Below are 27427 nucleotides of genomic sequence, written 5' to 3'. Positions count from 1 at the left end.
AAAAAGAGCATTTGCGGGAAGTTTTAATTCATTACTTTATTTTGAAGAAAAGTGCTGCTGAATACTTCAGGAAGCTTATAGTGAACATGCTCCATCTCAAGATACTTGTGAACCTGGTTTAAATGCTTTAAAAGTGATCATTTCAATGTGAAAGACGAAGAACGTCCAGGTCAACAGAAAAAGTTTGAAGACCAACAATTACAAGAATTATTGGATGAAGACGCATGTCAAACTCAAAAACAATTTGCAGAAAGATTAAACATTGCTCAGCAAACAATTTCCTATCGTTTACAAGCAATGGGAAAGGTTTTAAAGGAAGGAAAATGGGTGCCACACCAACTGAACGAAAGACAAATGGAAAACCGCAAAGTCATCAGTAAAATGTTGCTTCAATGGCACAAAAGAAAGTCTTTTTTGCATCGAATTGTGACTGGCGATGCAAAGTGGATTTATTTTGAGAACCCCAAATGCACAAAATCATGGGTTGATCCAGGTCAACCATCAACACTGACTGCAAGGAGGAATCCACAGGCAGCGAAATCGCAAACATATGCCGAAGGAATTTCTTCTCTGGTAATGCTCCTAGGGCAATGGAAACTAAAGAGAAAATAAACAAATGGGACTACATCAAAATAAAAAGCTTTTGCACAGCAAAGGAAACCATCAACAAAACAACAAAAAGACCCACTGCATGGGAGAACATGTTTGCCAATGATACCACAGATAAGGGTTTAATCTCCAACATTTACAGGGATCTCATGAAACTTAACAAAAGGAAGATAAACAATCCAATAAAAAAAAATGGGCAATGGACCTAGATAGACACTTTTCGAAAGAGGACATACAGAAGGCCGAAAGACATATGAAAACATGCTCAAAGTCACTAATTATACGAGAGATGCAAATAAAAACGACAATGTGTTATCATCTCACACCTGTCAGAATGGCTATCATCAACAAATCAACAAACAAGTGCTGGAGAGGATGTGGAGAAAAAGGAACCCTCCTGCACTGCTGGTGGGAATGCAGACTGGTGCAGCCACTGTGGAGAACAGTATGGAGCTTCCTCAAAAAACTAAAAATGGAACTCCCATTTGACCCAGTGATCCCACTACTAGGAATATATCCCAAGAAACCAGAAACCCCAATCAGAAAGGATATATGCACCCCTATGTTCATAGCAGCACAATTCACCATAGCTAAGATTTGGAAACAGCCTAAGTGCCCATCAGCAGATGAGTGGATTAGAAAACTGTGGTACATCCACACAATGGAATACTATGCTGTGGTAAAAAAGAAGGAACTCTTGCCTTTTGCAACAGCATGGATGGAACTGGAGAGCATTATGCTAAGTGAAATAAGCCAGTAAGAGAAAGATAAATACCACATGATCTCACTCATTTGTGGATTAGAGAACAACATAGACTGATGAAAAGGGACAGATCCAAAGACTGAGAAACAGCGATCAGGCTATCAAACCCCAGAAGGAAAGTAGGGGAGGGAGGGGGTAAGGGGAAGAGATCAACTGAAGGACTTGTATACACGCATATAAGCCAAACCAATGGACATGGACAACAGGGGGATGGGAGCATGAGTGTGCGGGGCAGTGGGGGGGAGGTTGGGGGTTAATGGGTGGGATGAGGACACACACAAAAATAAAAAATAAATAAATAAATAAAATTTTTTTTTAAAAAAAAAAACCATTAACTGCAAGGCCAAATTGCTTTGGAAAGAAGACAATGCTCTGCGTTGGTGGGATCTGGAGGGTGTGGTATATTATGAGCTTCTAAAACCAGGTGAAACCGTTAATACTGATTGCTACTGACAACAAATAATCAATTTGAACCACGCTTTGATCATGAAACAACCAGAATGTGCCAGAAGACACGGCAAAGTAATTTTGCTTCATGATGATGCACCATCACACACTTCAAAATCAGTTAAAGACACATTAAAAGATCTTGCCTGAGAAGTATTTACCCACCCACTATATTCACCAGACCTTGCTCCTTCAGATTACCACTTGTTCCATTGATGGCACATGCACTTTCTGAGCAGCTCTTTAAAACATATAAAGAAGTGGAAAATTGGGTCTCTGAATGGTTTGCCTCAAAACAAGAAAAGTTCTATCAGGACGGTATCCACAAATTACCTGAAAGATGGGAAATGTATAGCTAGCAATGGACATTACTATGAATAAAGCACTTTTGATGTTTCTCTTGAAATTATCGTGTTTTCTTTGATTACAAAATCCGCTATTATTAACTGGTATACCTAGTAATACGCAGGGAAACTACTACTTAGGATTAATCAATGCCAAACAATTGAGAAATCCACACAAAAAGGATAAGGTGTACACTGCAAATAAATGAAATTTGGAGAACCTAAAATTAGAACAGTACTGAAGCATGTGCTTTTACTTCCAATTTGTTGTTCAGTTGTTTCCCATTAGTTTCTGACTGAAACCCTCATACTATATGTTTACTATTTAAGAGTAATCTTTAAACATTTAATTTTAAGGTTTTTGTAGACACTTATGACTGAAGGTTTTTTTTAAATTATAACTTCTTCACCTGTATCAAAAATAATAAGTAACAGTAGTACTATCTAGGAGTCAGCCATCTATTTCTTTGGCCTTAAATGTCCATATTAATAATTAAATAAAAGACAAATATATTACCAGATGCCATTGTTGCCTAAGCCATGGAAATCCAAGGAAAGATGTGAGGAAATATGTAGAAGGAAGAAGAGAAAAAGCAAGGAAATGAGTACATCATTACAGTACTAGACAGTGGCATGATATAATAAAAAGTTTAAGACTAAACAGACCTAATCTCAAATGCCAGCTCAGAAATTTATAAGACTTGGGTTATTTAGCAAATTATTTAACCTGCCTGAGCATCAGTTTCTTCATGGATAAAAAATAATATGCATCTCATGGAGATATTGTTGAGTAATGAACAAGTAAAAGTGACAGGCTTGATAATTATAGCTTCTAGCCTGGAATGAAACCCTAGACATCATCTCATCCAACACCCCACCCAGTGTAGGAATCCTCTCTCTAGCACTTCCTTCTGAGAACTGCCGCCTGTGAATGTGGAGCTTACAACCTAACAAAATGGCCATTCATTTCTTGGTTATACTTATTAGAAATGTATTCTTAAAAGTAAGCCAAAGTTTACTTCATCCTAACTTCAAAAGAAGCTTCTTAAATGCGATGACTTTGACAGCTGGGCTGAAGCACATGCAGGATGGGCTCTGAGACCTGTGCCCAATGTGCCCAGGGGCCCACCTCCCACCTGCCCTGAAGGCGGGGTCAGTGTCTCAGATACTATTACACTGAAACTTGAAATCAGCTCAGCCCCTGAGTCTTTCCGAATGTGAAAACCTTACTGGCCGTCCCACCTCTCTATTTATGGCAAGTGTGGAGCTGATTTGTATAACTTTGTTTTCTACTTGAAAAAGTCGAGTGTAATCAAAGCAGCAGTTTGGAAATCATAGGGAAAAACGACTAAAATTTCCCTTCCACTGTTAAACATGTTGATGCGTCCATCTACTATTTTTTTTCTTCCTATGTATGACTATATATTTTTCATTAAAATGTTATCATGCTACACACATCATTTTGTAGCCTTATTACTCTGTTTAATTAATTAGAAGATAGAGAAACCAGAGCCCAGGGGCTCATCACCCTCCAGGATAATGTAACAGAGCTTGACTGATAGGGAAGCCAATGAATTTAGACACCCCCTGCATGATCAAATCTGATTATATAGACCTCTTGATTTGAAATTTCTGTCTTCTGACTATGAATCTTCATTATAATTTGTGAACTTAAAAGTGCTTTTGGATCTTAGAAAACTGTTTAAGTTTATCTAATTAAGTAGTCATTAATGTTAAAGAATCATATTTCCATATTTATCTATAATATTTACCCAAAAATAATATATAAGTCTGACATATTCTCTACTGAAATTCCAAAGATACTGTCTCTATGATATACTCAGAAATACTTGTTTCATAGCTCCATCCATAAAAGGGAATTAGGTTAGTTTTGTAATCTCAGGGATTGTCAGTGCACCTGGGCTGTTTATTCACAGTAAGATAAGGCAATGTGGATAGTCAGGCCCAAGAACGTGGCCCAACCACTGAGTGTGACAGGCCCTGGGGAAGGTCTGGCTCTCAGAAGAGGTTCAAAGGGCAAAGGAGATGAGGCGTGGTGTCAAGACATGCAACATCTCTAATCCTCCTTCAGACAAAGCAGTTGAGCACTTTGGGAGAAAGGTCTGGGTTAGAATCATCTCTGTGTGCCCACGGCCTTTCGCAGAGACTAGCATAATATAATAACCCAAATGGGAATCATTTTGTGCCTTTTCTACTTTTTGCTCTGCTCTTGACACCTTGCCTATGTACTCCCATTCAACTCACACAAAATCACAATGACATGGGAATTGCTAACCACATTGTAAAGATAAGGGACAAAAGCTCATAAAAGCAATTAGTACATAGCCATGTAGTCAGTAAGTATAAAGCAATGATTCATTCATTCATTCATTCAAACATTTATTGAGCAACTACCATATACCAAGAACTTACCAAAATGCTAGGGCTAGGGTCCCTGCTCTTATGAAGTTTACATTCTGGGGGTCAAGGAGAGCAAAATAAACAAGGAAACCAAATAAATACACAAGATAATTATAGAAAACACTAAGTACCAAGAAGGCCAAAAAAAAAAAAAAAGCATGATATTGACAGAGAACGAGTGGTAGGAGAAGAGGGCTGATTTAGACAGTGTGTAGTCAGGAAGGCTTTGCCCCAGAGTTAAACTTTAAGCTGAAACCTGCATGAAGAGAGAGATCCAGAAATGTGAAGATCTGAGGGAGGAGAGCAAGCCGGTACAAAAGTCCTGAGACGGGACTAAATTTGGCTTGTTGAAGAACAGTGCAGGCAGTGGCCAGAGGATGTTGATCTTTGCAGGCCATGGTAAAGAGTTGAGATTTTAATCAAAGTATGGTGAAAAACTTGGAAGTTTGGAAGCCATAGGGAGATATGATCTGATTTACATTTTTCAGAGATAAAAATCTCAGCCAGTCCTACTCTGAAGCCATGGCTCTTAATCTTAGGGCAATAATGTGTTTCAAAGAGCTGGTGTCTAATTAGTATAGAATAAAGCAATAACAATGACACAGTTCAAGAAGCAGGAATGCTCCCAATTCAGGAGGGAAGAATGAGAACCCAAAAACAGGTGTAGTCCATAAAGACAATTTGCATCTGAGGGTGGGCTGCTCAGAGGTTTCCTGGTCAAACCATCAATCAAGGATTCAGGTCCTAGGCGGAACCAACTGACAAAAGCAAGAGAGAAGGCAGTTCTTGGATTGTCAAAAGTACTAGGAAGATCCTCAGACCAAGAAAAAAGAGAAAGTAGCTGACTCAGAAGCCCAAGATTTGTGGGTACTGTGCAGACAGAAAACAAGGAAGGGAAGAAGGCACTAGGATGAGAAACTTGGTGAACAGGAAACAACCTTGGGGCAGGGAGACCACCACCACCAAGGCCTGTTCTGGCGTGAGGCGCTTCCAGGGAACAGTGTGCAGAAGTTTGAGACCATCACATTCTATTCAGTGTGGGTGGACTGCGTCTTTGAGTGAAATGAGAGTGAATTCCACTCTGGAGAATGAGAAAACACTAGGAAGGAAGGAAGCTCCAAGTTTAGCATGATTTTTTTCTTAATTAACCTTCTCTGGTTCTTATTAGTCATCTCCATTATTTTGTCAAGGCATACATCATGTTGATTTAATAGCCCGTCCTCAAATTGTGCAGGACTATTGAGGTCACAACTGTAGGCAAATTGAGTTGTGTGTACTCTGTAAACTTAAGGTAATTTTCATATATCTAATGAATTTCTATTCTCCCCTCTCTGTCTTTCCTTCTCTATTCTCCCTCCCTCTTTCTGTGTCTCACACTCTCTTCTTTGTCATCTTCTCTCTGCCTCTTCCTTCCTCCTTTCCTCTTTGTATGTTCATATGTAGATAGGTTAAAAAAAAATTAGGGAATAGGAACTTGTATTTTCTTTGAGATTATCTTTTATGTTGTTTTGAATATGAATGCAATATTTGTTCTTCACCAAGCATCAGGCACATTTTATATTCTCCAGAATTTCTAAAAACAAGACAAACAAAAAAACCTGAAAATAATTTCTCCTCAATCATTCATTGGTGATTTCTGAAAGTTCACTTGAACCTGAAGGCATGAAATCATTTAAATCAGCCAGGGATTTCCTTACTATGTCTTCCATTGACTTGTGTTTCAGTTTCCTCTTAATGATATTTATTTTAGGCTATTTCGTTTGAAAAGCCTTGCTGTAGAATGTAAAAGGAAGTTAGGAGCTGAGGAGTTCTGCTTTCTGTGTATCATCTGTTAACAGGGCACCATCTGCCCCAGGCAACTGGTCTGTTTCTTCCCTGTTCTCTTCTAGGTAGTAAACATATTTACTCAAAGGGAAAAGGAAAGGAGAGAACAAAGGGTTTGCTACAAGAGGGTGGGGGATGGAAATGGAATGGCACCCATTGGCTCAAGATAACAGGCTGCTTACCCCAGGCTACTGTCAGGCCCTAAAGCCACATGCTTGCTTCTAAATCTACTACGGCCTCTTTGCACCACTCCCACCAAAAATTATTAAGAGACAAAAGGGAGTGCCCTAGTCAGTTTGGTTCAGTGGATAGAGCGTCAGCCTGCAAACTGAAGGGTCCCGTGTTCGATTCTGATCAAGAGCACATACCTCCCTGGCCCGGGCCCTGGTTGAGATTCCTGCCAAAGGCAACCAATCCATGTGTTTCTCTCACATTGATATTTCTCTCTGTCTTTCCCTCCCTCTTCCACTCTCTCTAAAAATCAATGGAAAAATATCCTCTGGTGAGGATTAAAAAAAAAAAACTTGACCCTCACTTTGCACCTTAATGGAAAAAATGAGGAGAGAGAGAGAAACATTTTTCAAAGCTCTCTTGTTTTCTGGTCATAAAGATAATGTTTCTTCTGATAGCTTGATACACACCTATATATATAAAAGCCAAGCGACCAGAACAACAGAATGACCGGAACGACCGGTCGCTATGACACACACTGTGGCGGCCAACCAGCCTGATCAGGGCCCAATCGGCACCCCCAACCTCCCGTGGCCCTGCCCCCTGGCCAGCCTGGCCCCCAATCGGCCCCCCCACCCTGATCGGAGGTGGGGCTGGCCAGCCAACTGCCTGAGGCCCCTCTTCCTGACCAGGCCCTGCCCCCCAATCAGCCAGGCAGGCCAGCTGGACCCAACCCATGCACGAATTCATGCACTGGGCCTCTAGTAAATAATAATGTAGTTCCTTGGCTTGTAAATGCTTCACCTCTGTCTCTGCCTTCATGTTCAAGGGGCACTCTACCTGTGTGCATGTCTGTCTTTTCATATGGCACCCTTTCTATAAGGACACCAGTCATATTGGATTAGGGGCTCACCCTATTCAAGTATGACCTCAACTTAACTAATTACTGCAATGACTATATTTCCAAATAAGGTTACATTCTAAAGTATTGAGGATTTAGGACTTCAGCATATGTATGGGAGGAGGGAGAATGGGGGAGGGGGGGAACAATTTGGCCCATAAGCCCATAACAATCAGGTTCCGTGATGTGTTCATTTTCACATACCTAGCACCTAGCACAGTGTCAGGTCTTTGTTTGAAGTCTAAGGTCTTCAGTAATATATGTTTAATTGCCTTAAATAAATATCTCTGCCATTTTCAGTTTAGATGCAGGCCAAAGTGAACATGAAAGCTATATTTTTTTCTGAAAGGCAGAATCATCAGGAAGCCAGAAAAATCTCTAAAAAATACAATGGGACCTCTGATCTCAAGAGACCTCAATGTAATCACCTGTGGCTTGTGTAATAACACCCAGTTCAGTCCTCATCCAAGACGACTACATGTGACAATGCATGTCTAGCACATTTTATGGCACATAGAGGTGGCCAACCCTCTACCTGTCCCCCATGACCTAACACATAAAGAATGAGGTCAAAGAAGCCTGCAGACCATATTCATTCTGCAGATACCTACAAAGGCAGATCCCTGCTCCTCCTTCATTTCACATTATCTTCTATTAGCATCCAAGAATGATGAAATGCAGAGATGAACAGGGCACAGGGCTTTTTTTTAAGAGGCTCACAGTCTGGTGAGAAAATAGCATGTGGCAAATATTACAACAGTGTGAGCCCAAGATGTAATGGGAAGCCAGAGGCCATGAAGATTTGGCTGGATCTTCAAAGGAGAGTAACAGTGAGCCAGGTGACAAGGTGGGTGAAGGTCTTTCCAGGCAATGGGTATAGCTTTACAAAATCCCAGAGGTCAGAGAATAGCAAGTAAAATCAATGGGCTATAAGGTTGTAACCCTACGAGTCTGGGGTTAGGGTCAGATCAAAAGTGTCAGGCAACTCATGCTGAGGGGTTTTGGACTTCAAGCAAAAAACTGAAGGCTTTTAAGCACTGGACTAGCACTACCAGATTTGCAATTTAGAAAGAATGCTTACTGCAACAGGAATTTGCTAGAGCAGGCCTGCATGGATCAGAGAATATAGGTTAGGAACCCATTACATAACTCTGAAGATAAATAATAATGGGACATGAACTAAAGATGGACAGAGAGAATCAAGAAGCGATCATGGTGGACACTCCTTATGTCCACCTAGACCTCCTGGCATCTGAGCTAACATTTTCTGTCCCCTCCCTTCAGCTGAGCTTTGACTTGAATGCCCACATCCCCCCACACCTGTTTCTCCTTTGGAGACACTGCTTGGCCACTGATGGTGCTTTGCCCACAGACAAAGAGCTCAAAGTGACTAAAAGTTCACTCTTTACAAACCAACCCTCCCTGTACCCCCCACCCCACACACACACACACACACACACACCACTAACTCCTCAAATCCCTCAGTCCTTCGCCATTGATTATAAAATAAAAATATGAAAGCCTAGCTTCTTTGATTCTGCCTGGAACATATCCCATGGTATAAATTATATTTAAAAGTTCTCCATTTGATCAAGCTGAAACCACACCCTTCCCAGTCTCACATCTCTTACTCTTTTACCTGCTTCTTCTGGAAGCACTTCTTTAATAAATCTCTCAGACATGAATTCTTTCCCTGAGATGTCCTTCTGGTAATGTCCAAAGACAGAAGATTTGAGAGCTATTAAAAAAAAAACCTCAATGTTCAGAGCTTGGTAAGTGATTGGATGTAAAAAGATTTAACATTAACTCGAAGAAAAATATTCAGTGAAACTCAAACTATGTTTACAAACAAATGCTTGGGAACCAAAAGGACAAGTGCTATTAAAGTAGAAAGTAAAATTTTATATGTCTAATTTGCATTCTTCCTTTGACTCTCAGGAAGGGGGGGAGGGGTCTTGATCATAAATTGCTCGTGTTATTCCAAATATGGAAATATAAGACACAAAAAGAGTGCCATGGAAATCCATCTTTCTTTAGTAAGATTTTTATGTAAGTGCCTCTGTTATCAAGAAGGGAAGAATGACTGGAATTCCGCACCCACTTCCCATCGCCCCTTCTCGCTACTTCTCCCCTTCCATGTGACCACTAGGTTTCCCCAAATGTCTTATAGTCTTCACTTCCTAGGAATGAGTTCTGCCGAATGTTCTGCACTGACTGCCCTCATTCTGGCCATTCTTGCCCTACCTTCAGTTCTAAGTAACGTGCTTTCTCTTCTTTATTTCCTTTTTAAATTTATGAATGAACAAATATGGCACATGCGCTACATTCTATGAGGTTTGAGCTCGTGGGGTATGATTATAAAGCAAAGAGAAAGGCTTCCGTTGTTACTTCTGGATGAAGCCTCATATTCTGTAAATACATCTTTGGCATATGTAGAGCTTGCTGATGCAATCTAATAAAACAAAACATTGATCCTACAGAAATGTAATGACAAGTATAATGAGTAATGTTGCTATCCTATATAATAAAAGCCTAATATGCAAATCAACTGAATGGCGGAACCACCTGTGGAAACCAGTGCTATGACGCACTGACCACCAGGGGGCAGATGCTCAACGCAGGAGCTGCCCCCAGCCTGCAGGCCCCAGGCCAGCCAAGGCAGGTGCCAGCGTCCCCCCGCCTCACCCCACCGCTCATCCCACAGAGGGAGGAGACCAGTGGCAGGGGGCGGGGCCGGCAGGCGAGCTGGCCAGTGCCACCCCCGATCACCCTGCCAGTCACCTACCACAGAGGGAGGCAACAGGGGGCAGGGCTGGCGAGTAGCCAGCTCCAAGCCAGCTAAGGCGGGTGCCAGTGGGGGCCCCCCAATCGCCCCACCAGTCACCCCTCAGATCAGCCCTGATCACTAGCCAGGCCTAGGGACACTACCCATGCATGAATTTCGTGCATCGGGCCTCTAGTGTGTTAATAAAACACAAGTAGCTCCCATAAATGCCACTTAATACCTAATTTTTACATAGACAAAGTAAATATGTAGTTCTGAAGCTCCTTTTAGAAAGGCTGTCATCAGTATTCAGGCAAAGCAATGGTTTCCCAGTCACAAACAATTTAGACAACAAAGTTCCTAGATTTTACTCCTTCCTTCTGTAATTTTTATCCAACTACATTTGAGGGCTTTCTTTATGCTGAACACTGTGCCACATGCTGGTGACATGGGGAAAATGGCAGCATGGCCTCCGCCATCAAGCAACCTGGGTTCTCTAACTCTCACTCACAGCCACCATCATCTAGTACTGACAGTTGTGGGTTCCACTCCTGCTCTTATGTCTTCTCACTTCTCACAATGCCAGACTCTTCCCTTCACCACAACAGCCCCTGCTAGGTACCTCCTGGCCTGGCCTCAAACTCTAGCTTAAGGCCTCAAGTCTGTGGAAACTACAGTCCATAAGCCCTTGGCTTCTCTGTTGACTCAAGTGAGTATCAGAAGAATAGTTACTCTCTTGGTCTCAGGATGGAATTGACACACAAAAAGAGAGACAAGGCTCAGGGAAAAGGGCTTCAAATCCTTGGAGGTGGGTAAGGCGAGGAAAGCTATGAGAATAGCAAAGAATAAGGACAAGAAGGTAGAGGGTCAGTTAGTCATGTAGTCGTGGATTTTGGCAAGTCCCTCTGGGCCCAAGAGCTGTTTACACTGGGCAAGGATTAGCAGGGTTCTTCCTTCTGAGAAAAACTGAAAGGAATCTAAAGGTGAGGACAGAGGTGACAGAATAATAATAAATGCTAAAAACAAGTATTAAGCGATTGCTAAGTGCCAGGGATCATGTTAATCCCTAAATTCATCATTTTGTTTAATCTTCACAACTACACCCTGAAGTAGTTATTAATACCATTTAGCAGGTGAAAAAACTGAGGCTAAAAACATGCCCTAAATCAAACAGCTAGCGAGGGGTGAAACAAGGTATTGAAACCAGCTTTTCCTGAATTCAAGTCAATATTCTTAACTACTTCATGAATGACACCCAGGTCTTGCTCTCACACCAAAACATAGCGTGATTTTAGACACAAACAAATGGCATCCCTTTCCCCTTCCTTACCACTTACTTTCTGGTTCCTGTAACAAAACTGAAGAAAAACTACTTTCAAATAAAAGCAGTTTGGGAGAGGTAAGGCATCAGTGTGAAGGAGATTTGATCAAAATATAAATGGCAAGATGAGAGGTAGTTGAAATCAGTAGGGCCACCATCTCTGGTAAAAGGGAAAGCAGAGATTGAGTCAAAGACAAACATCACTGAGCTGACCCTTTTGCAAAATCTGGTCCTATTTTTATATGCAGCCAAATACGGGCAACAGAAGCTGGATGGAGAGGTTGCTCCATCTGGGCTCCTGGGCACTGAGCCCCTGTAGAGCAAGTTGGCTGTGAACATCAAGGTGGGCAGCCAGAGCCCCAACTCAGCTTTAAAGCAAAGGGAGGCATCCCATGAAAAAGAACCACCCCTTTTCCTTTGATGCTCATGTTAAGACCTGTCCCAGAGAGAGGCTATAAAATCACTAATGAGCCTGAGATCTGAATTTCTAAATACTCATCACCCAAATTCCTTCCCCCTGAGAGATGGCGATGGTGACTTGCACTTCACATATACCCATCTCTTTGGGATAGAAAGATTCAGAACATTGTACTCAGTCAAGTAATCAACGTATTTCATTGACAGGAGGTAAACATTAATTCAGAAATCCAAACAAAATTTTTGGCTCTGCATTTGTGCCTCCCTCAAAAGGTCTTCATTCATTACCCTGGTGAATTTACCAGGGTCCAGAGGATTGCCAGGAACCCAGCTGGCTCAGCTATATGAATTGTCAGCACCTCTCTCTCTCTCTCTCTCTCTCTCTCTCTCTCTCTCTCTTTAATCCTCACCTGAGAATATTTTTCCATTGATTTTTAGAAAGAGTGGAAGAGAGAGGGAAAGATAGAGAGAACATACATCAATTGGTTGCCTCCTGCATGAGTCCTGACCAGGACCCCGCCAGGAAGGAGCCTGCAACCAAGGTGCATGCCCTTGACCAGAATCGAACCCGGGACCCTTCACGCCACAGGCCGATGCTCTATCCACTGAGCAAAACTGGCTAGGGTTCAGCACATCTCTTTTACGGACAACTCCAGGGTAGATATATAAACCCAATGCCAATTTTATTAATTATGTGTGATGAGCAATGGCCATCACAGGGACTAAGCTAGTTAAGTCCATATCACTAGTACATCTCATGCGGCCAGGCACGCCCCTCTGGAAAGCCAGCTCACACTGAAACTTGACTTGGGGTCCTGCGAAGCAGAAAATACTTGATGGCATCAGGCTGTAACGGCAAGATGCCACCCTCCTGCAGACGCGAGCTAAGGTTCCCTCTCCCAGGACGCACAGGACAGGTTTCCCCCACTGTCAGAAAGTACCGCATTCCTATGAAACCTTCCATAAGCAAAGAAGCAAATACCATTCATTTTTAATTAACTGTGTGCCTTCCCAGACCTCAAAATAACCTACCAAAGAGGCTTAATTACGTCCAGTTTCGCACTAAGCATAACACCCTTACGAACGCTCAAAGGTTTTGCTGATACCTTAGTGTGCATCTTGCTAACCAGGCGCAGGAAGTAAATGGAGATGAAGCACAGGTGCTCACCACACAGTTCAAAGCACTGGTGGCTTGGTGCTCAGGTGCTGAGGAGGTCTGGGGAGGCAGCTTGGCGGGGTCACGTTTACCGCTGGGGGCCCCCCTACCCCGGTAACAGCGGCTGCAAAATGCATGCTAGACGCTGCTTTTCGTCTTTTGTCGCAAAAGCAGGACGTCAGCAGATTGCTCAGCTTGGTGGGATCAGGTGCTGACCAGGTCATCCTAAAAGCAACCGCAGCCAAAGGCAATGTTGGAAAAGCAGGGATACCTATACTTCCATGTGCAGACAGTTACTGGCAAGTTAGCCCCTGAGACTTTTTTTTTTTACGTTTTCAAGGCTAACTGACGCTTATACTATTCTTTTTTCTTTTTTTTTTTTTTTAGATATGATAAAACATTAAGTGTTATCAATCAAATTTTATTGGCCTAGGAGCCATTCTATCTATTCTGTCTTTTTATGGTAACTTCCTTTCTCAGTTTTTATCTATTATTTGTTTATCTTCAAAGGAAATTCTCTGATAATCTTATTTTTCTTTCAGAGAAAGCCTTTTCTTTTTTAAAAAATATATTTTTATTCATTTCAGAGACAGAGAGAGAGAAACATCAATGATAAGAGAGGATCATTGATCAGCTGCCTCCTGCATGCCCCACACTGGGGATTGAGCCCGCAACCTGGGCATGCGCCCTGATGGGGAATGGAACTATGGCCTCCTGGCTCATGGGTCGATGCTCACCCTCTGAGCCACGCCAGCCGTGGCCAGAGAAAGCCTTTTCCAAGCTTATATAAAAGTCTGATGTAAAAGCCCACACATACCAGCAATAATCCTCATTTTAATATCATTGATAAACAGATAAGAATATGAGATGCAGAATATTAAGACTATTAAGACCAAATCACTTTCTCTGGCAAACAAGGCTTTCAATACTGGCAGAATATATTGTATTGCTCATTCATTTACTCATTTTTTTTCATTCCGTAAGTATTTATTGAGAACCTACCATTGGCTTGACAAGTTCTAGAAACAGGGAAACAATAATGAATCAAACTTGGTCGCCACTCCATGGAGCCTTACATGCAAGTGCGAGGTGGGCAAATAGACCACAAACAAAACACCAAGTACAAGAGAAAACAGCAGGCAGTGGCCAGTAGTCTGATAAAAACAAAACACATCTTATGGACCAGCTGGGGAAGGAGGTCAGAAAAGTCCTTTCTGGGTGATGTCATTTAAAAGAAGACCTAGCTCTCAAGAAGGTAATAGCTGCATGTAAACCCAGGAGAAACGTTCCATACACAGGGTACATCTGGTACAAGCCATACATCTATCTGTTATGCTAAACATCTCTGGCACGAGAATTTCACAAAGATTTCTGTAGACACCGATTGCGTTGTAGATATTCTCTAGAACATTTAAAAGATAAAGCCTAAGTTTTAGATGCTTGCTGGTTCCAGGATACCACCCAGGGAACTTATAACTAATGAGGTAGAATTTTCTTACTTTATTCACCAAGACATTATGCATGTGGTAGGTGATTAAGACAAAAAAAGGGAACTGCATGTGGTTTAGCTGTTTTCCTGCTGCTCAACTCCTTCCCCCACCAATAGCCTAAAAAGCCTGGCATGATGCCAGCACAGTTTCAATGCCTCTACAAAAGTGGCAATATTGACCATCTATACATCCATATTTGCATTTCATTATCTGAGCAAAGAGAGATCTGCTTGGGCAGATTTGCCTTCTTTCATTAACCCTTACTCCTCATGACAGCACCAAAAAGGCAGCAAAAGCCACCAGGTTTTGGCATCATATTTTAATAGGTAGTCTTTATTCAGTGTGTAGCCTCTGATTTTCAATAATTAGGGTCATGTTTAGTTCTCATTTCTCACATGGAATTGCAGTAGACAAGGAAGAAAAACAAAAACTAGAAAGACAGAGTAGATACCTTTCTGGTGCCCTGAGTTTTTTATGTCAATAATATTTAGTATTGAGCTGAAAGCAGCCCTTGTGAGGGGAAAGGGAGGGGAGCATTTTGTCATGGTCAATCCACAAAGTAACAATGTGGTTTGTGGGTTTCCTTTGGCATATTCTGTCTCTCTAGATACTTTGCTGTTGTTTCCTAGTTTAAAACTCACCATTTTAAAATGCTCTGTTTTCCTCCTTAATGTAGGAAAATACCCAAAACGTTCTAGTTGAATAACAATTTGTTATAAAAACATGCACACTCATAGTTTTGGAGCTTACCTCACAAACATCCAACATCCACGTCACTTGTACTCAGTTTTTAGGACATTATTCCCCAAATACATTCCTGTTGCATTAATGTGTGATGGAATTCACCTTATCCAAACATCTCCAAATATCTACATAAGTGATATTTCAGTAGGAATTAGCCACCAATGTTTTTCTCAGTTACAATGAGAAGAACATTGTGAAACTCTGTTATCAGATACAGGCCATTGACTTCCAAGTCCTTCCTTACATTCATCTTTTACTCTTACACAAGATATGACTTTGTTTACTCTTTATTAGAACTTCAGTCATAGTGAACTGAAATTTTACAAAGATTTCACTTCCATTTCCTTCAGTTACATAAGCTGTCCCTCTCTACTGCTGTGACTCTCTGACTTCTCCTTTAACAGCTAAGAGTGTGGTAAATAGTAGCCAAAAGTTTCTAAACCTACTTAGAACTGGACTTCCTATAAATAGTAACAATGTCTTGAATATCCTTTCCCAGTAACTTTAGAAGACATTCATAATACTTGCATAACATTAAAATAACCAGTCTGATCACTCCAGTCAAATAATTAAATTGTGTACTTACCAATTACATAAAAATGTTTAAATATAAAAATCTCTAAACTTACATCCTTAGTCAGTCAGGCTTTCAGTGGTTCTCAACCTTCCTAATGCTGCAACACTTTAATACAGTTCCTCATGTTGTGGTGACCCCCAACCATAAAATTATTTTCGTTGCTACTTCATAACTGTAATTTTGCTACTGTTATGAATCGTAATGTAAATATCTGATATGCTATATGTGTTTTCCGAGGGTCGCAACCCACAGGTTGAGAACCGCTGCTTTAAGTGAATCTTTAGCAACTAAGTTGCTTCATGTATAAAATATCCAGATTTTCCACAAGGGCATGGATCCAAAGATTTCAGTGCTAGAGCCAGAAAAGTTTGAGAGCAATGACAAAATTTGTAACAAAATGTATAAAATTAATATCCAACTTAGAAAAGCAGACATCAACTTACATTGTCAACATAGCTTTATTACCTCCATTTTAGAACTTTATAAACTATTTGGGGATATTGCATTAACTTTCCTGTGTTTCAACTGATTTACTAAGACCTTGGGCAAGTTAGTTTCCTTCAGTATACCTCAGCTTATTTCCATTTGTGAAACAGGAATGGGAACAGCTCTGAGCAGGTCAGTCCATAAAGCTCTGAAGTTGCTTCAAATGAAGGAGTTATGTAACCAGGAAGGGTCTCTGTTTTTGTTTTTATTAAGTGACTAGAGGCTCAGTGCATAAAATCATGCACAGAGGGGAGGGGTGTCCCTCAGCCCGGCCTGCACCTCTCCAATCCTGAACTCCTCAGGGGATGTTCAACTGCCAGTTTAGGCCTGTGGGATGGGACCTAAACTGGCAGTCAGACATCCCTCTCACAATTCGGGACTGCTGGCTCCTAACCGCTCACCTGCCTGCCTGCCTGATCACTCCTAACCACTCTGCCTGCAGGCCTGATCTCCCTAACCACTCTCCCGTGCCTGCCTGATCCCCCTAACCATTCTCCCCTGCTGGCCTGACCCCCCTAACTTCCCTCCCCTGCCAGCCTGATTCCCCTAACTGCTCTGCCCTGCCCTGCCCAGCCTGATCCTCTTAACTGCTCTCCCCTGCCTGCCTGATCATCCCTAATGCCTCTGCCTCAGCCCTGCCATTTTGGCTTTGTCCGGACAGTTGTCCGGAAGATGTCTGGTCTAATTAGCATATTACCCTTCTATTTGTATAGACAGTATAGATTCAAGACCAGTACTTCAATGAACACCATTCAATTTACTATTAGACACTGGAAGACACTGTGACCCTGACTGGCGGTTGAATCTGTGGTACTGTGGTAGGTCTATCACATTAGCTGCCAGGTTATTTGTACATTACTTAGGGAACTTCATCAACTCTTTCAAAGGCAGTGATATACGGAATGGAAAATTTGTAACCATGTATGTGGATTCTTTCAAGAAACTCAGTGAATAAGCAAAACACTGGGTTGTTCTTGTGACTGATCCTATGTTCTTGCCTTTGATCCCAAGCTACTTGTCGTGGTTCCTGATTGGGAGTTACCCCATAACTCAGGTCTTCTGACTTGTCCTTCACGAATGTCTCAAAATGCCTAGCTGTGCAAAACCCCTTTACCGACCCCAACTCTCCCTTAATGCTGCCTTATAGAACTTACTTTCCCCTACCCAGAAACTTGATAATCCAGCTATGAAAACTGTGGATCAAAAGTGTTTTCTTATTTGACTAATGAAGTTTTAATTAACACAGTTCGATATACGAGTGTGCTCTCAGTTTACATGTATTTTCCACATATGAACAAATACTGATTGAGCATCTACCATATGTTAAGCACATATTATAAAGCAAATTTCTCTCTTCACTAAACATCCATGTAATATTTTATAACTTTCAAGTGGAATTTATCTTATTCATTGAGTGTTGGGATAGGCAGAATGGTAAAATGGCCCACAATGACCCCCAATCTTATATAATCCCTTCCCCTTGAGTGTGGGAAGGACCTGGGAATGGGTCGGGATATGACTCCCATGCTTAGGTCATATTATAGGCCAAAGTTGACCTAATCTGACCTCATCAGTGAGACCATAAAAGGGATGAGTCTCTTCCTGGTGAAAGATTTGAAAGGTGATAAGGATTTGACACAAAGGAAATTCTCTGATGATGGCTTTGAAGACGGAGAGGGGTACATGGCAAAGATCTGAGCATGGTCTCAAGAAGCTGACCTTGTTGGGGCACAAAAAATATTTTTCCTCCCACTTTCTAAGTTCTTCTAATTGGAATAATAATAAAAATTAACATGAGGCAGATTATCTAGGGAAAATGTATTCTAGAAGTACATACAAGTGTGCCATAAGAATATGAGAACCCAGAAGGAATTGGGCAGTTGAGGTTTATGTACAATTTTGTACAAAGGAGAAAGAGGCAGGGATCTGGAATTTCAAAGGTAAAGCAGACAATTTACAGGTAGATAGAAATAACAAACATAAGAAAACAAAATTCCTGCTGGGCCTGGCCGGTGTGGTTGAGCATCGACCTATAAACCAGGAGATCATGGTGTGATTCCCGATCAGGGCATATGCCTGGGTTGAGGGCTCAATACCCAGTGTGGGCTGTGCAGGAGGCAGCTGATCAATGATTCTCTCTCATCATTGATGTTTCTATCTCTCTCCCCCTCTCCCTTCCTCTCTGAAATCAATAAAAATATATATTTAACACCTTTCGTACTGCTCATGAGTTTTCTCTTGTTTCGCGCACCATCTGTTAAGGACCGCTCACGACTTTTCTCGTTTTTTTCACGCGCCATCTGTTATGGACCTTAGATGTCAACACACTGTCTTGTCCACATCGAATGAAGCGATCTCATTGGTGGACACCGTGCAGGTCAAGCTACGAAAAACTATATAATTGCACGAACCCATAAAGCATTGCAGTTACATTGTATTTTGGTCATTCGAATAGTCTTTGTCTTCAAGTTCCTGGTGCTTTTAGAAATGCCCTCTCTCAGAAAAAGTAAGGAAACCAATGAAACTGATACACTCCCTTTCGTGTTGTTCCATTCTAATGAAAACGATGAAATGGACAAAAAAAGTAGTGCTGTACCTTATAAACTATGGACTTTTCAATTAATTTAGAGTGTACAACGTCCTCAATCCACAAGCAAAAATGAAGTATAAACAGTTTCTGCTATCGGTGGCGAGAGACTGGATAACGGATGACAATAATGAAGGCTCTCCAGAACCAGAGACAAATCTGTCCAGCCCTTCCCCTGGGGGTGCAAGGAGAGCACCTCGTAAAGATCCACCCAAAAGGTTGTCAGGTGATATGAAGCAGCATGAACCTATGTGTATTCCAGCGAGTGGAAAGAAAAAATTTCCTACGAGAGCCTGCAGCGTTTGTGCCGCCCATGGAAAAAGGAGCGAATCTAGATACTTATGTAAATTTTGTTTGGTCCCTCTTCATAGAGAAAAATGTTTTACGCAGTACCGTGCGTTAAAAAAGTACTAGGAACTTTAATTGTTTAATTGTTTTTGTAAATAAAAATGTTATAATTATTGAAAAACAACACCTAAAGTGCATTATGATCTGTAGTTATGATGATTTAAATAACGTGCAGTTTGCCCCAAAACGTGCGGTCCCTGGCGTATGTCTTCGAGATTTCTATGCGGTACGAAAGGTGTTAAAAAAAAATTCTTTCTTGCCCACCAAGAAACAGTGGGACACAGAATGAAGTTCATTAAGCAGCTTCTGCTAGATTTCTCTCTGTCTGCCACATTAAGTTTATTTTGATGTTAAGGGAATGTCCCCTTCCTGTAAACATGTACTGTCATACAGCAAATCTGAATTCCCTTAGGCAGGTAAAGGTGGAGGGTCAAACAACAGTTATTTCTGAGTCTTTTATTTATTAATAACCACTGTAAAGTCAATATCCCAAAAGGCAAATTTTGGAGTAGCAAAACTTTGGCCTCTTTTAACCTTTCCCATGAGAATCACTTCCTAAGTTGTTTTAACTGTCTTACATATGAAACTCTTAAAAGTTCTACTAGCATAGACTTATTACTTTCAAGCCTAGAAATTTGTTCCGGTTTTAGCGAGACATGGATCAACATTTTCAAGAATCAGAGAAAAGGTAATTAGTGCTTCCAAGTACCACATTAAAAAAACAGAGGTAAGAGGCAAGAAACTAGAAGTTTTCCTGAAACTTTTATTTCTTCCCTAGTATTGTTTTATTTGTTCCTCCTACCAGTTGTGACATTATATAGGAGAAACATCTAACATGTTTTGAAGACTTGGGAGTCAATTGGACATAACAGTTAGCCAAGGAGACGTTAGGAGCAAAGAGAGGAAGAACATTTCAAAGAAAGGGATATTTTGTGAAATATCTGGAGAAAGAAAAGAACAGGCCTGTTCAAGAACTTCTAGTATTTCAGTATGACTCATTCTAGAAGTGGGGGAGGGGGGCAAATTCTGAGCATGAGAAATAAACAGGAACCGGAAGGCTTTGGCTTTTCCTCTGGGTCTAAGACCACCTTTTAGTGTGAGGGACCCTGGGGGAAAACTGCCATCCGAAGTCCAATGGGGTGTCTACTCTGGTATTGTTACCTATCCAAAGTCCGTGTACTCGATGCTTAGAAAGGCTAAAACTCAAAACATTAGAGTTTGGAGTAAGGAAAGGTTTATTGATTGAGCAGGTGCCAACTGAGAAAATGGAAGACCTAATCTTCAAATACATCTAAAGAAAGTACAGAGTTCAGGCTTGTTTTATGTCAAGGAAAGGAAAAATGGGAGAGGCTGTTTTAGTAAAGTATCAAGCCCCAAGCAGAATTCCTCTAATGATTAGCATGTCTACTAATAAAGCAGGAGCTATTAGCCTAAAGGCCATGGGCACAATACAGGCTAGAACAAGATGGAGTCAGAGGGGCAGACATTTCACTCTGTTACAGTATACCAAATAAGAGCTACTGAGCTTAAGTTCCTCATGGGCGAGTGGTTGGTGTGGGATCTGTCTTGGGCTTTTGGTGGCTTCAGGAAAATATCTTACCTGAGTCTAAATAATATTAATCAAAACCCCAGAGAACTACTCTCAAGTGAAGCCCCATCTTGAGGGCCTTCTAATCTTGAAAATTGAAAGGAAATAAATGGATTTAGATTCCTAAGATCTTTTGCCAGAAGTGCAAAAGCAGTGATGGGTTTGAAGATTCCCCAACCTTAGAAGAACAAGAACATAGTATGAACATGGAGAACCTTTTTTGTGTCCACTGAATTACCCATTGGATGAATTTAGGAGATAGTCTATATGAGGCAGGATAGTAAGAAGCTAGGAAAATTCCTTGGCAAGTGGAAACTGAGACCCATAGATGATTCAAACTGGCCTCCTTCAGCATTCTGACTTAACCTGCCTCCTTCTCCCTTGCATGACCACTCCCTTAAGCAGTAAGCCCTCAGGACAATGAGGTTCTGATCAGCATCAAATGATCTTAGGAATAAAATATCGGATCAGTTGACCACAGGACAGAGTTTTGATCAAACTAAAGATAGCATCCAAGCCTGGAGTTGTGTTTCAGATCCAGGCCCAGAAAAGCAGCAAAACCAGACTAATCAATACCATGGCTGATATCAGGATCAGCAGCATTGACTAATAACCCCCACCCAGTGCTTGCCAGTCAGTAGAGACCAAGACCCTGACCCTATATGCTCATTTTGATGAATCAGCATATTAAAGGACACACCTGGAAAGCTGTTGAATGTTCTATTGAGATCCTCCCCTGAGAGCTCCCCTAAAATTTCTGCCTTTAGAAAACAGATAAAAACCCTTAACGCAAAGGACCCAGGGTATACTATCTCTCTAGAGCACCTTCTTTCTTTAGGCCTGTATCTTCACTTTCTTTCTCCTAACCTCTAAGGGTCCCCATGAGACCTGCAACCAGTGGTGCCATGGGAAGCAGCAGCTTGTCCTGGGCTAACCCCCTGAACCGGTCTTCAAGGGCCCTTCTTTTGCCTCTTTAACTTGTTTCCTGAGCCCATGCAGCCCAGCTGGCTCACTTCTTCTGCTTCTGTGACTTTCTTTCTAAAAGGCCAACGTAGCTCTCTGAGCAGCCCACTCAATGCTTCTCTTCCAGTGTACTTTTGCTTTGCATGCTATACAAGCGTCCTCTTGCATTAGAGTTCTTGGCTCTGAATTCTTTCTTTGCCGAACTCAAGAACTGAGAGCCCACATCATCAGTAACATCTAGATGCAAAACAAATTAAACTATACTCACAACTCCCTTATAAATTCTTCTTAATTAGCCTACTATGGATTTTTCTAGCAGTGTATAAAGGTTTTAGCGTTTCCACTTTTCTTAAGGAAAATCTACAATTTCACTGAAGAATGATTCTTATTTTTATGTTTACTGCAAGAGATAGTGATCTTTCTTACAACAAGTTGGTATTTTCAAGGACAATTAAACTGCTCTTATCCTTCACAGAGAGAAGCTATTTCTCTGGTTTTGATTTCTAAATAAAGTTCTGCTCCTTGCTATTGCTACAGTGAAGGAGGACTGGGCAGGTTGGAGTTAAGGTAAGACAGTCACAGAGAAGGCAGGGGGTGGAAGAAAAGAGGCTTTCTCTCCAGGGAGGTCTTTGACATGGAAATGTGCCTCTAAAGATAATGGGGAGGGGCAGAACCCTGCTGGTGCAGTTGAGGAAGATGAGACCAAACAACAAATGCTATATACCTCCCTGAAACAAACAGTCAGAATGAAAGCTTTCACTGTGGTGCTCTTCACAAGCTCCTCAAAGGACAGAGAAGGTGACAAGGCACTTGCTCTGCACCAAGTCCTTCAAAAAGAGGTTTGAGGCTGCGCTCTCAAATGACAGCATCTCACACACAATTAGCACAGTGTAAAGTTTAGGTAAGTTGGATTTCTTACTTTTCACATTCGGGTTGTGAATAAAGGGGGCCCTGAGAGAGGAAAAATAGACTTCTGTAATTTTATCAATGCTCAATCACTGAAATTCTAGAAAGACTTTCCCACACTTCATTCCACTTCGCTTAGGATTTTCTGGCTTTGACCAGTTTCTTGTCACTGTTGTTTAAATTATACTGTGGCCTGCTGTTTCTCTCCTTCTTCAGAAGGGGCCCAAATAATGTCAGTTAATGAGCAAACACAGGAACCAGCCAGAAGTTTCCTCACTTTCTCTTGTGTAAGTGCAACTGTTACTTTTGCTGTCAGTTTAAAAATCAGCTTTCTAAAGAAAAAGTTATCACAGCAAGTACACAGGCTGTCAGTTATAGAAAGACAAGCAAGGAGAAAGCCTGGAAGCTGACCTAACCCTGTGACATTATTGATTGAAAGTGGTTAGGATAGAACCAAGGACAGATTTTTCCAGCACATGCCACCTCACTACACTCAGCACTTCATTGAAGTGATGGGCAACCTGGTAGGGACTGGGATATTTCTCCAAGTGGTTGGAGTTTGGCCCATTTTTCTTTTTCTGCTAATGGGATGTTGGCAGGAAGTTGGGGGGAGGGGTGGTTTGTGCCAGAAGCTGATTGGCACATGAAATTGTGGGGAGGGGGACCCCACCTCTTCTTTTCTAGATTCTTCAGCCCCACACACTCCAGAATCCTTATTAGAGAAGATGATTGCCACTCCATGCTGTCTGTGCAAAAAAATGAAGACAACACTAATGAAAGCAAAAGGAAAACAAGGACTACGTTATTTCCAAGATATCTTCACACTTACGCAGACCAGCTTCTAAGGGATATCTGTGGAGGCTCCAGCACTTCCTTGCTGTGGAATTTTGGGTTAGTGTCTTTCTTATTTTGAAGATTGAAAATGACATTTGTGATAGAAAATAGAAATAAACACACTCACATTTATATAAATAAATATATATATATATAGCAAACCCCACACTCTCTCCCCAGCTGAGGCACTGGCCATGGTCAAAGTTGGCTAAGTCTCCTGAGGCACATGTTGATGTGTACGGTTAATTTGGTTAGGCTCACAAGGACAGATCATACTGTCCACAAGGTTTATTACAGGCTTTTGCACTTAGTACTTCATGAACAAATTTTCCTGCCCGTAAATAGTCCTTGATGTTTATTTTGAAAGGCGACTGCATGTGAGTTAATCTCCTCCTGAAGCCAGATAATGGCTCCGCAGAGTTGAGAAGACCGCATCAGTGGGGGGTCTGAAATCCCAGAATTACCCTGCCTGTTCTGTTGACTCACCTGAGTGGAGTGTATTTAGAGTACTAAGGCACGTGGGTCTCTGCTCCTTCAACCTTAACCTCTGTCAGGAGTGGGAAAGGAGACAGCCAGGTGTCTGTTGCTGAGGAGAGACCCCCTAAAACAGGAAGGTCAGCCGGTGCCCCGAGAACAAGCTGAGGAGACATTCGTCACTGGAACACCCACATTCCTGTTCTTCCCTTAGAGGTGTTTTGACTACTTTGCCATCCCACTGACACTTACCTATGGTTTCTTTCTTAGGACATTGATGATTATTAAAGCCCAAAGTAGATCAAGATAAACATTTTACAGTTAGATGCTGATGGCAGATGTCTCTGTTATCATGACCTTCACATTTTCAGTGTGGTCTGCAGCATAGATAAGTCCACATGAGGCTGCACAGGAAACAGTAAAGGAGAATTGCTTATCTCCTACCCCCGCCCCACTTTCCTTTTTTCTTGTCTGGAGCAAAGGGAGCGGCCTCTTTGTTTTCTCATGTCGGCCTTATTTTGCCTTATGCCTTTTTGCCAAGGTCCCAGGGGAGGGCACGCAGGGCAACTGAAGATGGCCTTCTCCAGCCCTCTCACTGCTGCTAGGCAATGTCTCCAGGAGAGGAGCTCCCTCTGTACTGCAGCAATGGCTTCCATGGCGGAGGCAGAACAAAGCAAGGAAAGCAAAGCAGTGCAGGGATTGGTGGGCTGTCATTCTAAACTTTAATTAATGCAGCCTTCCCTGCCATGAAAGGAGTATGAAGCCTACACAATTAAAACTGCAAAGGAACTTAGGGTCTTCAACTTCTCAGAGGTTAGGTGCAATGTGAGAAAAAATAAATTAACATATAGATTTATTATAGATAGATGGATAGACAGGTAGATATGATAACACACTGATTACAACTAACTCTGACCACCATAGCTCAAGTGGCTCTATTACATTTTTCAAGCTCCTTTTGAAAACTAATATACATCAGGAGCGACTTCTGAGACCATCTCAAAGCCTGAGACATATTCTTGAAGAACTCAGTCACAAAAAATAGATAAAACATAAGTGCTAGAACAACTCGATTTTTTTGTTTTGCTTACTAAATGGCAGAATTATGTTTTTAATAGGGGGAAATGCTGAAAATAATTCCAATATAAATAATGACATAATCATATAGTACAATAACTTTTAAATCCACTCCTTATTGTCTCTTCTTACTACTGCCTTACCAATAATACATAATATTATTGAGTTCTTACTATTTTATAGACACAGATCTGGGGGCTTTAGACGTAGTCATTTATTTAATCTTTATAACTCTATGAAATAACTACTGTTCTTATCCTTGGTTTACAGAGGAGGAAACTGAAGCAGAGAAAAAGTGAGAAACTTCCCCCAAGGTCATGGCTTCTAAGGCCAGGACTCTAAGTCAGATCCTCTAGCATCCCATGTGCCTTTCTGCACCTCTTGCTAAGAATTGGCTCTTACTCGTTCTCTCTCCTGGTTGCTCTCCCTGCCTCCACTCCCTCTATTCCATCATTACACAGCTACCAATGTAATTACCCATCTGTAAAATGATATCATGTCATCATGCTTCTTTAAAGCCCATGAAGGATTTCCCTTTTGCCTACAGAACAAAGTCCAGCCTGCTTAGTATGGATCCCAGCAGGTTTCATATTCTCATCTGGAATGTCCTTTCAATTCCACTGTCTTCCCATCATTCACTTTACAAATGCCCTCTGCATTTTCTTATCTCTATGTTTTTACATTATATTTCCTTCCTCAATTTTTGTCACTATTTAGAATCCAGATGAAATTACAAATCCTCCATGAAGCCTCCCTCTATTATATAGCAGGAAATAATTTCTCACTCCCCTAGACTCCCACTGTACATTATTCTTCTCTTATAATCTTTGTTTTTATTTTTTTCCACCCTCAGTATAGCTTTTTATGTGCTTTCTGGATAACAGCTCCTAACATTTAAAGACCATGGCTTGTGCAACTTTAAACTCAACCATTCTTTACAGTGACTTGTGCATAGTAAGTGCTCAAATGGTGTTTATTGAATTGGAACTATGTTAGACTCTGTGTTGGATAACAATATCTTATATTTTCCACGTGTGTCTGTTTAAGTCCACAGAGGGCTGGAGAAGTTTGCTATGACCATATGGCAAAGAAAATTCCCTAAGGTGGTGGATACCATGATTCAAAATATCAGATCACTGAGTTATCACTGTGGTCTCCTATTTCTGCTGCATGAGTAAGAAGGAGAAACTGCTCTGCAGTCAATAGGCACAGCTCCTGTTAACTATTCTTTTCAAGGTCCCATCTTGATTAGGCCTAACTGACCACTACGGCAACGTCTCCCCATTCCATGCAATGCATTTTGGTTGCTGCAGAAAAAGCATTTTTGTTCCTGGCCTATTTCCTCTTCTCCTTCTGCCTGTCTAAAATCCTCTTTGCTCCCATAAAGGCATTCCCTGCAAGAGTGGCAAGTAGAATGTTACTAGGTGATGCATGGCACAGGTAATAAAACATTAAGACAATTTTTTGAAAGAAAGAAAAAAGAAGTGATGTAAAATATTAGAAATATTGGGCACAGAAATGAAGAAAAAAATTAAGAAGCGATTAAAAAGCAAAAATGAAAAGGAATTGGATGACACCTAAGAAAAAAAAAGAAACCCTTGTTTTTCCTTAAAAGAGTAATCTGGCCCCTGCTGAAACCTAGGGCACTCCATACACCTTATTCCCTAAACTTGGCTGATGTAGCCATAATAAAAACTTGTATTCCTCTCCCAAAGATGTGAAATGCGTGCCTTCAAACCAACAGTCTCAAGAAAGATCCTCACCTGGCACTTAGATAAGCCCCTACTTTATATTGCTTCTTCTTGGATCAACTTTGCATGGATATTGTACAAATTAATGACAGCACTTCCACTGAGATCATATGCCTGCTCTTATTCTTTCTACCAGTGTAAGATATCCCTCTAATTTTGTTTCTTGCCAACCATCATAAACAGTAGCTACACATATACAAATAAATTTTAGTTCAGTTTAATAGCACTAAGATAATCATCATAGATAAAATGTAGAAAATCTCAGTTACAAATCTTCACATTATGCAGTCTCCCTGGCATGGTTCAAAACATCAATGGTTCTTTCTACCAATTCTTTCTTATCACTTCACTTTTAGCCCAGGGACTCTCTAGACCAGCAGTTCTCAACCTGTGGGTTGCAACCCCTTTGGGGGTCGAACGACCCTTTCACAGGGGTTGCCTAAGACCATCGGAAAACACATATA

The sequence above is a fragment of the Myotis myotis genome, unplaced genomic scaffold (assembly GCF_014108235.1).
Source record: "Myotis myotis isolate mMyoMyo1 unplaced genomic scaffold, mMyoMyo1.p scaffold_m19_p_7, whole genome shotgun sequence".
In the NCBI taxonomy this organism is placed as follows: domain Eukaryota; kingdom Metazoa; phylum Chordata; class Mammalia; order Chiroptera; family Vespertilionidae; genus Myotis; species Myotis myotis.
The sequence above is the reverse complement of the archived record's forward strand: the minus strand, read 5'-3'. Positions refer to the sequence as shown.